This window comes from Pseudorca crassidens, chromosome 13, assembly GCF_039906515.1.
Source record: "Pseudorca crassidens isolate mPseCra1 chromosome 13, mPseCra1.hap1, whole genome shotgun sequence".
Lineage (NCBI taxonomy): Eukaryota > Metazoa > Chordata > Mammalia > Artiodactyla > Delphinidae > Pseudorca > Pseudorca crassidens.
Window position 1 is genome coordinate 23,145,511 of NC_090308.1, and position 14,493 is coordinate 23,160,003.

The 14,493-nt window shown below is 32.9% G+C and overlaps 1 long non-coding RNA gene across 1 annotated transcript in view; it reads left to right on the forward strand.

Annotated features, from left to right (window-relative positions):
- The first annotated feature begins 815 nt into the window (after positions 1 to 815).
- Positions 816 to 14,493, forward strand: part of LOC137204956 (uncharacterized) — a 68,943-nt gene continuing 55,265 nt past the window's right edge. Inside the window, exon 1 of the long non-coding RNA XR_010933928.1 lies at positions 816 to 968. This is a non-coding gene — a long non-coding RNA (uncharacterized lncRNA). The remainder of the gene's footprint in view (positions 969 to 14,493) is intronic.

Genomic DNA, 14,493 nt, shown 5'->3' on the forward strand with positions numbered 1-14,493 from the left:
AGGAATAGATTTTGTATCCTTACAGTGTTATATAACAGACAATGAATGAACTAGAGTTACTTGTATCAACATGGGTAAATCTCAAAAACGTAAATTTGAGTGAAAAAGGTAGAAGGATATGAAGAGAATAATATTATTTGTATAAAGTTTAAAATTATGCAATCTAGCAGAAAAAAAAGTACCTTGTTTAAAAAAATAAGTACCTGCAGTAAGGTTAAAAAATATGTGTGTAAAAATAATAAATATCAAATTCAGTGTAATGGTATCCTGGTAATGGGGAAATGGGGTGACAGAGTGGCAGACACTGAGGTTTTCATAGCCATTTGTAATGTCTTGTTTCATAAACTGAGGAGTGGTTACACAGGTGTTGATTATTTCATTCTATATGCCTTTTGACACAATTGAAGTTATTTGTAATTTATTTTGAAAGTCAACTTCAGATTTTCCACTTTTGGTTATGCAGGGAATTATTTGCCACTTTTATGAACCTAAGCATGAACTAATGGCATAAAAAAAAAAAGTCTTTCTATAGCCCAGCTGAAACTGGTTTCTGATATTTAAACAAAAGAACTTAGATAACAGAAAGAAACATGATAGGGCTAGACAGTACTTCTACTAGATAACAGACAGAAATAGCATATAACTAGATAATCTGACTAAAAATATTTATTTTGTTCTAGAACAGTTTGATGTCCCCTACAAGGTCCCTCCCTGTGTAGCCACCCCCATCTCCCCTCTGCTAACTATGAGTATCCTCACTGTCGACACTCAGGAACAGAAAGTTCTGGGAAAGATGATCTGTGATGTAGGTTTTTTGTTTGTTTTTGGTCTTTTCTTATTACTGACATCAGAAAGTCCTATCTCTTCAAGGGCACTGGCCTCCATATCTCTAGGGGATAGTTCAGAAGATAGTATCTGAATGCCATATGTTAAGCCAAACGTCTTTACTGGAATATGCAGACATTTGGGTAAGTTTTCTGGTTATTTAATAGCATTATAGAAAAGAGAGAATTAGTAAACAGCCTTAGTGCCTGCCCAGAAGTGCCTATAGAAATGCATAGAGAAAAGTCAGGCTCTGCATTTTGATTAAAACATTTTTTTTTTTTAACCACGAAACAGTATTGTTTGGTCAGTTTGTCACATCTGTGTTTTAATTCTGAATATTTCACCTACTACCTATGAAAACCTGAAAAGATCCTTAAACTATTATCTTTTTTTTCATCTGTGAAACTAGAACAATAATAATTCATAAGACTGCTGTGAGAATCAATATGTGCAATTCTTTAAAATATTGGTTACTATTAATAATTCATAAGAAACATATGTATAATCTCCAAATTCAACCATTCTCCTACAAATCTTCTTTCTGATGCTCAAATTAGCTTATCCTCTGAAATCTAAGATTTCAGAAGAGAATAGTGAAGTCTTCTTGTTAAAAAAAACACAAAGTGGTAATTCCAAATTGAGACATTTTCAGTGCCTACTCTAGCAACTCCCATTGCTCCAACAAGGAAGAAGGAATTCAGATCTGATGTAGAATTCAAAATTCTATCTGTGTTTGCTGCAGATTTAGTTGTTTTTTTTCTTTTGATTTGATGCAGCTCCCTGTTAAAAGCAGGTTAATTTTTTAAAAATTGTATATACAGGGAAAAGAGGCAGGACAAATATTTCTGAGATCTTGGAATGCATAATAAAATTTTGCAAAAATCACAATCTGTACACTATAGGCTTATTGTGCAACAGTACATTAAAGAGACCTAATTAAAAACACAGCAAGCATATCTTAAGTAGGTATATAACAGACAGTCTTTTAAAAGATTATGTCACATAAGGCACACCTGAACTCTGCCCTGTGAAGTAGGGTCATTATTAGCCATGTTTAACAAATGAGGAAACTAATGCAGTTGTTATAATTTCTACATGTGATCAAGTTAGTGGCTGAGCTAGGATTTGAAACCAGCTCCTTGCCTATTGAGCCCAGGTTCTTATATGCTAACTAGCACCCAGAAACCTGGGCTATTTTCCTGAAATAGCCCTGGCGCTGAAAGGGCTATAACTCTACATTCAAAGAATATTCTATAATGACAAAGGATGGAAAGGCAATCCCGTCCTGAGGTCTCCAAACTGCAGTAGTAGCTATCAATCACACAGCAGATAAATAGATTTCAGAAGTTTTGTGTACAATATGTTCTTGGGTTTGGGCTTAAGTTCAGGCTGACATATAGTATTTCACTGCTAATGTGATCTCTTTCAGCAGAGGGAACATTCCTTTATAAAATTGTGTTGCATAACTTGTTTGCTTCCTAGCCAAACAATTTTTGAATTTCCGTATAATTTCTGTTAAATCTATTTTTAAAGTTGAAGCTTAGGTCAAGTGCAAATATGAATATAGATTTATCCAGCATGTATAATTTGTAGTCTGTGTGGAACTGACTCATATGTCTTCAGTATCTGGCAGTCACGTGAATAGCTCTCCTGCTAAGAGTGACCTACTCATCCTTCAAATAAACATCCACAAGAGGAAGAAAAACAATATGTACAGTTCCAAAGAAGGGACAACATATCGTGCATGAGCCAATGTGCTTGAGTCAGTTCTGTCAACAATCTTTGGAATTAAAAGTTTCTCATTCAGAAAGCATGTGGAAATGCTGAGAAATTCTAAATGTAAGCAATCTAAAAACACTAGGATTATATTGCTTTTAAAATATAAGTGAGTGACCAAATAGATAAACAAGTTTCTTGAATATCTGCAGAATTATTCTGGAACATGAGTTATTCAGAAACATAAAGTCTATGTGATATAGAGACATTTGTTGTATTTCTCCTACTTTAATTCAGAAAAATGTATTTATTTGTTTCTCCCTTATCATTTATATTCTTCTCAAATTCATCTGTATCTATAGGGATATGCATAAGGCAAAATGCTTCAGGTATTCTATATGTTTTTCTCTATGAGGGGAAAAAATAAACCACCATGTTCACATTGATAGATTTAAAAAAATTTTTTTTAAATCTTTATTGGAGTATAATTGCTTTACAATGGTGTGTTAGTTTCTGCTGTATCACAAGGTGAATCAGTTATACGTATACATATATCACCATATCCCCTCCCTCTTGTGTCTCCCTCCCACCCTCCCTATCCCACCCCTCGAGGTGGTCACAAAGTACCGAGTTGATCTCCCTGTGCTATTTGGCTGCTTCCCACTAGCTATCTATTTTACATTAGGTAGTGTATGTACGTCCAAGCCACTCTCTCACTTCGTCCCAGCATACCCTTCCCCTCCCCATGTCCTCAAATCCATTCTCTACGTTTGCGTCTTTATTCCTGTCCTCCCCCTAGGTTCTTCAGAATCACTTTTTTTTAAATTCCATAAATATGTGGTAACATATGGTATTTGTTTTTCTCTTTATGACTTCACTCTGTATGACAGACTCTAGGTCCATCCACCTCACTACAAATAACTCAATTTTCTTTCCTTTTGTGGCTGAGTAATATTCCATTGTATATATGGACCACATCTTCTTTATCCATTCATCTGTCAACGGACACTTAGGTTGCTTCCATGTCCTGGCTATTGTAAATAGTGCTGCAATGAACATTGTGGTACATGACTCTTTTTGAATTATGGTTTTCTCAGGGTGTATGCCCAGTAGTGGGATTGCTGGGTCATATGGTAGTTCTATTTTTAGTTTTTTAAGGAACCTCCATACTGTTCTCCACAGTGGCTGTATCAATTTACATTCCCACCAACAGTGCAAGAGGGTTCCTTTTCTCCACACCCTCTCCAGCATTTATTGTTTGTAGATTTTTTGATGATGGCCATTCTGACTGGTGTGAGGTGATACCTCATTGTAGTTTTGATTTGCATTTCTCTAATGATTAGTGATGTTGAGCATCCTTTCATATGTTTTTTGGCAATCTGTATATCTTCTTTGGAGAAATATCTATTTAGGTCTTCTGCCCATTTTTGGATTGGGTTGTTTGTTTTTTTGATATTGAGCTACATGAGCTGCTTGTATATTTTGGAGATTAATCCTTTGTCAGTTGCTTCATTTGCAAATATTTTCTCCCATTCTGAGTGTTGTCTTTTCGTCTATTTATGTTTTCCTTTGCTGTGCAAAAACATCTAAGTTTCATTAGGTCCCATTTGTTTATTTTTGTTTTTATTTCCATTTCTCTAGGAGGTGGGTCAAAAAAGATCTTGCTGTGTTTTATGTCATAGCCTGTTCTCCCTATGTTTTCCTCTAAAAGTTTTATAGTGTCTGGCCTTACATTTAAGGCTTTAATCCATTTTGAGTATATTTTTTTGGTATGGTGTTAGGAAGTGTTCTAGTTTCATTCTTTTACATGTAGCTGTCCAGTTTTCCCAGCACCACTTATTGAAGAGGCTGTCTTTTCTCTATTTTATATTCTTGCCTCCTTTATCAAAGATAGGTGACCATATGTGTGTGGGTTTATATCTAGGCTTTCTATCTTGTTCCATTGATCTATATTACTGTTTTTGTACCAGTACCATACTGTCTTGCTTACTCTAGCGTTGTAGTGTAGTCTGAAGTCTGGGAGCCTGATTCGTCCAGCTCCATTTTTCTTGCTCAAGATTGCTTTGGCTATTCGGGGTCTTTTGTGTTTCCATACAAATTGTGAAATATTTTGTTCTAGTTCTATGAAAAATGCCATTGGTAGTTTGATAGGGATGGCATTGAATCTGTAGATTGCTTTGGGTAGTATAGTCATTTTCACAATGTTGATTTTTCCAATCCAAAAACATGGTATATCTCTCCATCTGTTTGTATCATCTTTAATTTCTTTCATCAGTGTCTTATAGTTTTCTTCATGCAGGTCTTTTGTCTCCTTAGGTAGGTTTATTCCTGGGTACTTTAATCTTTTTGTAGCAATGGTAAATGGGAGTGTTCCTTAATTTCTCTTTCAGATTTTTCATCATTAGTGTATAGGAATGCAAGAGATTTCTGTGCATTAATTTGGTATCCTGCTACTTTACCAAATTCATTGATTAGCTCTAGTAGTTTTCTGGTGGCATCTTTAGGATTCTCTATGTATAGTATCATGTCATCTGCAAGCAGTGACAGTATTACTTTTTCTTTTCCGATTTGGATTCCTTTTATTTCTTTTTCTTCTCTGATTGCTGTGGCTAAAACTTCCAAAACTCTGTTGAATAATAGCAGTGAGAGGGATAGATTTTTTAAAATGCATATGTCATTTTCAATAAATATGAAGAGTATTACCAACTGTAGAATAAAACTGATTTTCTGGGAATGTTTTACATGTTTTCAATATAGAGTGACTAAAATAAGGAGGTTAAACTAATGTTCTGAAAAATCCATCTACCTTTAAAATGATAAGTGACTATTTGCCTGCTATGTACTATATTTATAATAATTTTAGGATAAAATTTGAAAGAATGGTTGAAGAACTTAGGGATGCATAAATAGTCTATTCCTAGATGTGAACACCCCTTATCTAGCATGACTTATATTCATGTGGGTTTTCATAAAAAAAATGGAAAGTTACACTACTTCTAAGGTGTAAAGGTATGAAGAAAATACATTAAATAGAAGAATTTGTAGTACTATATAGAATTTAAAACAGTGGTATACAATCACGGAGTTTAGCAGCCTATTACACATTTGAAAAGGCATTTCTATGGTTTTATCATTACATTGGACACATCACATTTATATTAATGTGATTCCATCTTACTAATGTAGAAAACATTAAGAATTAAAAAAATGGAATTCCAGACTCTCATAGCAATATTACCTCCAATTTGGATTTCCTGATCCAGAATTTCAGGGGTAATATATCACATTTTTCCCTTTAATATTGGCTTTTTGTGGTGACGAGGACATTATTTTATAAAAAGTTCTGTGTGGTGAGGAGGGGTAAGGGAATGGAGGAAGCTATTCCGGATTAAAAGATACTAAAAAACCAAAGTTATTACAGTGAGTCAGTCACAAAAGTCAGTCCTGCAACACATGAAAACATTTAAATATGAATAGATGGTAAGTCTCAATAGACTTTCAGCCTCCATAACTATGAGAAATAAATTTCTATTGTTTATAAATTGCCAAGTTTGTGGTATTTTGTTATAGTAGCCTGAGTAGACTAAGAGGACACCCAAATGGAAATATTGACAATGAAGTTACGTATATTAGTCTGGATTTGGGGGAAGGTCTGAGCTGGAAGTACAAGTACAAGCTGGGAGTGATCGATCTATAAAAAGTATTTAAAGCCATGAGGCTAGATGACTAATGAGTCATTACTAATAATAACATAACATATATATGTCTCATAGTAAGCAAACCTAAGCATTTTTAGAACATATTGTAAGCAGTTTTTTCTAAATGTGTATTAATTCCCTTAGTCCACATAATTCTATAAGCTTGGTATTGTCCCAATTCACAAATGGGAAACAAGGGCACAAAAAGATTAGAAACCTGGCCTTAGACCACACAGAGATTGTCAAGGAATAAGCATAAATAGAAAAGAGGAAAATTCTGTACTGGAGTACACCAGAGTTTAAAGGTTACAAGTCTAGGAGAAAAAACAAACAAGTATCATACCAAGAAGCCAAATGAGGAAAGTTTTACAATGAGGAGGAAGAGAACATTTTAGGATGGGAACAAAAGAGGGAAATTTTTAAGAAATAAGTTGTGAGAAAGAAGACAATCATTTTAATGATGTTTGTGAGTAAGCAAAATGAAGTGATAAATGACAAACTGTTGTTAACTATAATTGTAAATTCAATATATTTGATTATTTCAAGCAGTTAACATTCTGACATGGCAATATATACATTTCTCACAAACAGGATAGTCACATATATTTACTAAAAGTATATACATGTAGTAAATTGTTTTCTTAATTAGTGTCAAAATGTTTAAAATTAAATCACATTCTGTTATATACTTCAAATTAAAACCTCTTGTCTAAACTTTATTATGAATTTAAAATGGAAAAATGTAAAGTTGCTATGACATAAAATTTAATGTAAATAATATTTTTTAAAATATTAGAGATGTTTAAAATATAAAAACTTACATTTCTTAATAATTATACACTCTGTTCCTAAACATAACTGAATATAATTAATATTATGGAATGGACATATATGTATGTGGTTATTATTTATCTTATTATATGCTACCTCTTTATTACATACTTTAGTATATATATATTTCTGAGGTGTAGATCATTTGCATAACATTAAGTGAATCAAAAGACTGTACATGAATGAGATGAAATTTCTGTCTACAAATTGGAAGCCAGATGCTAAATACTTGCAGAAATATTCTGCTCATGACACTACTGAACACTTGAACTGCTTCTTAAACTTCAGCTTCATCTGTTATGTTCATGTTGGACCATAGTCCCAAGCCTTTCATTGACTTTGAAAATCCAATGTCCTGTATTCCATGGATATATTTCAAGTTTTAACCTTAACCAACTATCATTTTTGAACCGACAATTTTTTAATTCCTTTTATCTTTTAATGCTTGATCTGGGTGGATGATATTGGGTTGGCCAAAACGGTCCTTTGGGTTTTTCTGTACAATCTTACAGAAAAACCCGAACGAACATTTTGGCCAACCCAATATTTTCTATTAGAACATAGCTCGCAAATACTTTTCTTCACCTCGTGGTTTTATTCAATTTGTTACTGCTTGTTTCATTTCTGAAGTCTTTTATATCTGACTCTACATGACAATTTTAGAGCCATTTTATTCAGTCAAGACAAACTTTTTTTAAGTTGACAACTGCAAAGGGAAAAAGGAAGTTGAAAGTGAGGGAGAAAGTAAGGATACTGTGTACAAAGACGATATAAACAATTATAGAAGAGTAAAAAAGTAGGCAAACATGAAAATGAAGTCATATTTATAAATTAGAGGGAAATTCCTTGAAAAATTATTTTCCTGTTTCAGACCTCTACAGATTGGCCCTGGGTCTTTAACCTTTATCTTTCTTCAGAGTCATGTGGTAATAGTCTTTTCTCACTCCCAAAGTAACTGACTTTCACCAGGTCTTCTCTGAGCAGAGACAAGGAACTGTCCTCCTCCTTATATATTTTTTCTAACCTTTAATTTAGCATAAACTTGTTGCTTTTGTGGTGACTCTTTTGACTTGTGGTAGGCTTCTTTTGTAATGGACTCAGAAATTCAGTGTCATGACCCAGTTTCAAAGTGTGTGTGTGTGTGTGTGTGTGTATGTGTGTGTAAATATTGACTTTCATTCTGAAGCCCTTCTATAGTAGATACATACCTCTAGAGCAATATAGATGCCTAAAAGAAAAGATTTATGATTATGAATTTCTGGACAGAAAACAAACATAATATTAATCTTTCAAGATATAACCTAAATACTCTAACAAAGATAGGAATTAGATAATGAGAAATAGAATAGTTCATTTATACTAAATTCCTTTTGGGAAAAAATCAAGCAACTATACTTTTTAACTATGGTAATTATAGAAAAGTCCTTATTTGTATTTTTTGTTTTAAGGTAACTATTATTAAAATTAAAACTCATGTCGAAAGTAAAAAAGGAAACAACAGCAAATAGTAAAAATACCTTGAAAACGATAGTCATGAATAAATGTTTTGAAATATACCAATATGACAAATAATGTACATTAGTTAGGACTCATGGTGAAATCGAAGGCTATATGATTAAGCTTAAAAATCAAAGTCCAGCAATGTATCTCTTGTGCAAGAAAATGAGAAAAAAGAGTTGACATGAACTAAGTAAACATGAACTAAGATAAATTAGGATAAAGTTAAATGAAAGCCAAGAGGCAATTTATATTTCTAAAATTAAATTTTGAGACAGCAGTCTCTTTGAGGAAGGGAGTAATTTGTGGAACAATTCATAGTCGCAAATTTTTAGCTTTTGTCAACAGAGGACCAAATATACAAAATAAAATATGTTCAAGGTTATAGAGAATATGTCAGGGGTACAATTTTTAAATGTTTTAACATTTATAACTGACTAGGCAAATAGTATTGTTTAAAATATGATTAAAGAGGCTGAAGTAAAAATATGTATGTATTCATTTAAAAATTTATTGAGTGTTTACCATGTATCAGACACTCTTCATACGTGGGGGATAGAACAGAAAAATTCATGCCCTTATGTGGCTTCTTGTGTGTATTCTATTTAGGAAGATGGATGTTGTTGATAAAGAGGCTACATGGAAGCCCAAGCCTCCTCCACTTATTAGCTGGGTAGAACTTATTCAAATTCATCATCTCTTTTCTTTAGTTTCCTCATCTGATATGTAGGTTATTTTGAGGATTAAGGTTGTTTTGAAGTTAAATATGTCAATACATGTAAAGCATGTAGAACAATGTCTAGCACATTGCAAGCCCTGCATAAAGGTTGTTTACTACCCTCTTTTCACTTCTCTTAAAATTTCCACAAATTGCCCATATTTTAGGATGGAAATTGAACCTTGAAAGTAAAATAACATAGAAATACATAATTCATAATTTTGCCACAATATACTTAAACTAGGGATTAAAACAAAACAATTTCAAACAAATATTTATAATTGGCTATTTATTAGAGATTTTAAGATGTTTCTTTTTTCAAATATTTTTCCCCCCTCAGGGACACCTGTATTGCTTTAGTATACATCTGTATGCTCTGCTGTCCATAATTATCTTTTAATATTTTCATTATTTTAATATGTGTCTCTTTTCTCTGCCTTAAACTACTAATAAGATTTTTGACAATGTGTTATTTTATTTGTTGCTTCCCACATGCATTTTAAATGAGATATTGCATTTCAAATTCTTTTCAATCTTTCCATGTTTCTACATTTCTCATTTAAACTTAACTAGTTGCCTTTTCACATAAATTTGATTATCTATGGATCTCTCCTGCTTCATAGTCTGTGTATACTTACAATTTATTTATAATGTCAGTTCATCATGTTTTTAAAGTTTCTTATAAAAAATAAGAACTATTTATTTTCTAAGGAACTATTTATCTTCTTCTGAATCTTCCACATTATATTCTCTTTTTCTTATTTTTCAGTAGTTTTTTCATGCCAAGTATTGTTATACACATACTCTTGAGTGAATTTGTTACCAAAGCACCACTTGAAAATGGAGACTGGAGTCAAGGTATGAACTTCCATCAGAATGGCAGCATTCTTGTATGATGGGTTAACACTGGATGCAAAAAACTGCCATAGACAAAATTATCCTTGTCAGATTGGCTCTGGTGATAACAAAAGCTTCCTTTTTCTTCACACAATTATGAAATTATCTGTATTATATTATAATTGATGGATGGAAAGAACCCTGATAGTTAAATGGGCCAAGGATTTTTCAGGTACTCCGTTATAGCTATGGTGACTTGTAATTCCAGATCCCTAGTAGCACTAGAAGCTGAACTGCTCTGTGAATACCCTATGGCACAATAAATGATTTCTATGATAGTGTTATCAAACATCAACTTCCATAGTCTCACAGAGAAAATCCAAAAGTATAATTGAAGCAAAAATATATGGCATGAGTGGATTTTTCCTCCCTCTTTACTAGAAATTATCCACACCATTATTTTGGGAATCGAGATTGGTATTTATCTAAAGTTGAATATTTGAAAATCAGGAAAAAGGAAATATTAATAAATTTGTGACAATGTAAAATAAAGCTTTGGTTAGCTATTGAATGTTATCTGCACCAGGCACTCTTCTAATTATTAAATAGTAAAATTTATTATCCACAATTTGCAGGTGAAGAAATTGAGATAAAAGCATGTAATTTAACTTGCCTGCATATAGTACATGTAGAGGTGGTACCTAAATGCATGCTGTTTTAGGTTCTATGTTCTTAATTCTAATAGAAGGGTCATATGAAATACTTCAGACTGGTCTGATGGGAAAACACCCCAAGCAAATTCACCAGAAGCAGCTAATCAAAACCACACCTTGAGATTTCCATTTCCCTTCAGGGATATATTTGTTCCTCAATTCCCAGAATGTGTTGGAAACAAATTCTAGACTCTAGGACAGTGACAGTGATGGCTAAATGATTACAATGATTATGAGTTACAGCAAACATTTGGTCACTTGTCAATTCCAAAAATTTTAGTCTATTTGAAACACCAAAAAAGACTTTACAAAATCTTTAAGCTTGACAACTCTTTTAAGCACTTTGACATGATAACCAGAGAACCTCTTTGAAAGATTTTCTTGGTGTCTCTCCATTTCCTCATAAAGTATAATGATTCACTTATATGTTGAGGATCTATTTTTTAAAGAATTTAATACCTTGATAAAATCAGGTAGCACTTTGTGAACTTCTGGCTTCGAGTTTTATTGCAAATGCTTCCTTATAAAATATACTGTGAAAAAATTTTATATGTGGTGCTATTTGGCTAATCTTATCTCAAATAATAAAATAAATGAAGCCAAATACACATTCCATTAGGGATTATACATATACATATTTACTCTACTATATAGAGAGCATACATTGAGAATATGTTGAAAATATATTTTCTTGGGTACATTTTTACTTAATTGGTCAACAAAGAAAATAATTTCTTGTATATTTCATAATTGAAGGAAAAACTATTTTATATCACAAACTGAAGTATTTAAAAATCCATACTTTAATCATACTGTATATATTTTTTTCCTATTGTCAGCATTGCTTTTCATGTAAATTTCAATAATGTTTGCTGACATGAGAATTCATTTCCATTTGTGGCCAAATTGTTTACTCTGTATTGTATCAGTCATTTTTATCAGGAAAGAGGAGCAAGTGTTTCTTGAATGGTATATCTCTTTTTGCCTATCATTATTGTGGGAAAAAAATCCACGAAAGAGAGCTTTAAACACATCATTATATTTAGTGACACTCTACAAATACTGCATTACCATTAGATTTTTATTTCTTTTAAATTCTGGTAAAATACACACATAACAAAAATTACCATATTAATTTTTAAGTGTATAATTCAGTAGTTTTAAATACATTTATATTGTTGTGCAGCCAATCTTCAGACTTTTTTTCATCTTGAAATACTGAAATCCTATACTCATTAAACAATAACTTTCCATTTCCTCTTCCCCCCAGCTCCTATCAACCACTATTCTGCTTTCTGTCTCAATGAATTTGACTATTCTATGTACCTTAAATAAATAGACTCATACAGTATTTGTCTTTTTGTGATTGGTTGTTGTAGCATGTTTCAGAATGTCCTTCCCTTTTTAAGGCTGAATAATATTCCATTGTATGTATATAACAATTTTGTGTATCCATTCACCCATCAGTGGACATTTGGATTGCTTCCACTTTTTGGCTCTTGTGAATAATGCTACTATGAACATGGGTGTATAAATGTCTCTTTGATATCCTGCTTTCAATTCTTTTTCATATATACCCAGAAATGGAATATGGTGATTATACTTTAATTATTTGAGGAATCATTGTACTGTTTTCCATAGTGGCTGCACCATTTTACATTCTCACCAATAGAACACAAGAATTCCATATCCCCATACCTTTGTCAACACTTGTTATTTTCTGTTTTTTTTTTAATACCTGCTATCCTAATGTTTGTGAGGTGGTATCTCATTATGGATTTGATTTGATTTGCATTTTCCTAATGATTAGTGATGTTGAGCATCTCCTCATGGGCTTATTGGCCATTTATATGTCTTGTTTGGAGAAATATCTAATAAAATCCTTTACCATTTTTTAGCCAGTTTTTTTTTTTTACAATTAGATTTTAAACATCAGTTTTAAAAAATGTTTTAGAGATTTGTCTTTATGTTCCTGAAGCTTAATTTTAAAACATTTTGCTAGCCCTGATGGTTACATAGCTCAAAGGACAAAATACCTGTAGAGTAATTTTCTTTGTTAGTATTAGATTTGTAGGCATATTATCAAATGCTTTTATTGATAAACTGAAAATTTGATTTTGCTTTATAGACAGAATCTTACTAGAAAATCATCATTTTTACCAAATTATATAGCTGGCAATGAGTCACACCACAAAAAGAGGTGTTACATATACCATTTTCTTGTTCTCTTAAAATTTCAGTATAGACATTGTCTTCACTTATGGGTTCTTGGTAGGAATATTTTAAAATAACTTATTGATTTTTCCAAGCTAGAATTAGACAGTATAATTAATAAATTGTGTACCCACTTGTTTACTTGATTTTGAGAACTGCTCCATCAGTTCCATCCCACTCCCCCCCCCAAAAAAAATGATGAGAACATGGTGTTAGAATATTTAGGATTAGAAATGTCAATGTGTTTGAGAACAACATCTCTTGAATTCATGGGCATATTAATTTTTTTTGCTTCAGCTATGATTTCCCACTGTTTAGCCATTTTGCAATTTCCTTTCCTTTTCCTTTTAGGATTTATTCTCGGCACCATCATGAATCTGGTGTAGTAAAATAGGACCACATTTCAAGCGACACAAATCCCATGTACTGACAATACCTAGAAATAATGGATTCTGCTCCAAAACAGATAAAATTCCTCTTTCTTTGGCAGACCTTTCCTTTATTTTTATTTAACTTTTCTATATTTGACATGAAAACAACACAATCTCATGAGAGGGGTGAAGCTAGGGGAAAGGGGCCAAGGAGGTCCATGCAGTCTTTTCTGAGTCTCAGCTGTGAATATTTACCCAGGTTAGAAGGTTAGAAAGAGTCTTCCTGACTCATACTTCATCTAGTCCATCAGTGCTCAGAGTATGGTTCCAGGACAACACCATACCTGGCAACTGCCAATTCTCAGACCCCTCCCCAACCTGGGAGTGAGGTGCCACAATCTGTGTTTCCACAAGCCCCCTGGGTGAATTTGATGCATGTTAAAATCTGAGAACCAATGGAAAGCCCAAGTCACCAGGGCTAAGCACCTCATAGGGATTTGAGGTTATATAATTAGAGTAATACACAGAGTGATTTGTTTTCCAGGGTTGTTGCTGTAGAATAAGTAGTTTACATGTCAATTCTTGGCAGTAGTAATTAGTTTGAAATCCAGATTGTTTTTAGAAGTTCAAATTATGACCATTTTTTTAACCTCTGTTTCAGGTTCAGTGTATCCTCATTACTTGCGAATTCCATATTTGTGAATTTGTCTCTTTGGTGGTATTTATTTGTAACTCCAAAATCAATTTTGTGGATAACAGACACATGCAGAGTGGCAAAAATTTGAGTTGCCCGACACACTCATTCCCAGCTGAGGTCAAACACAGATGCTTTGCCTTCTCTTCTCGTTGCAGCTCTCATACTATAAACAAGTGTCCTTTCACGGTTTAAGTGGTGACTTGTTTTTCTGCATTTGGGGGCTTTTTGTTGGTGATTTTGCTGCTTAAATGATCCCTAATCACAGTGCCAAAGTGCTCTATTTTATTCCTAAGCAAAATAAGGCAAGAAAGAATATGACTTATGGAGAAAATATGTGTGTTCAATAAGCTTCATTGAGGCCTGACTTTTAGTATTG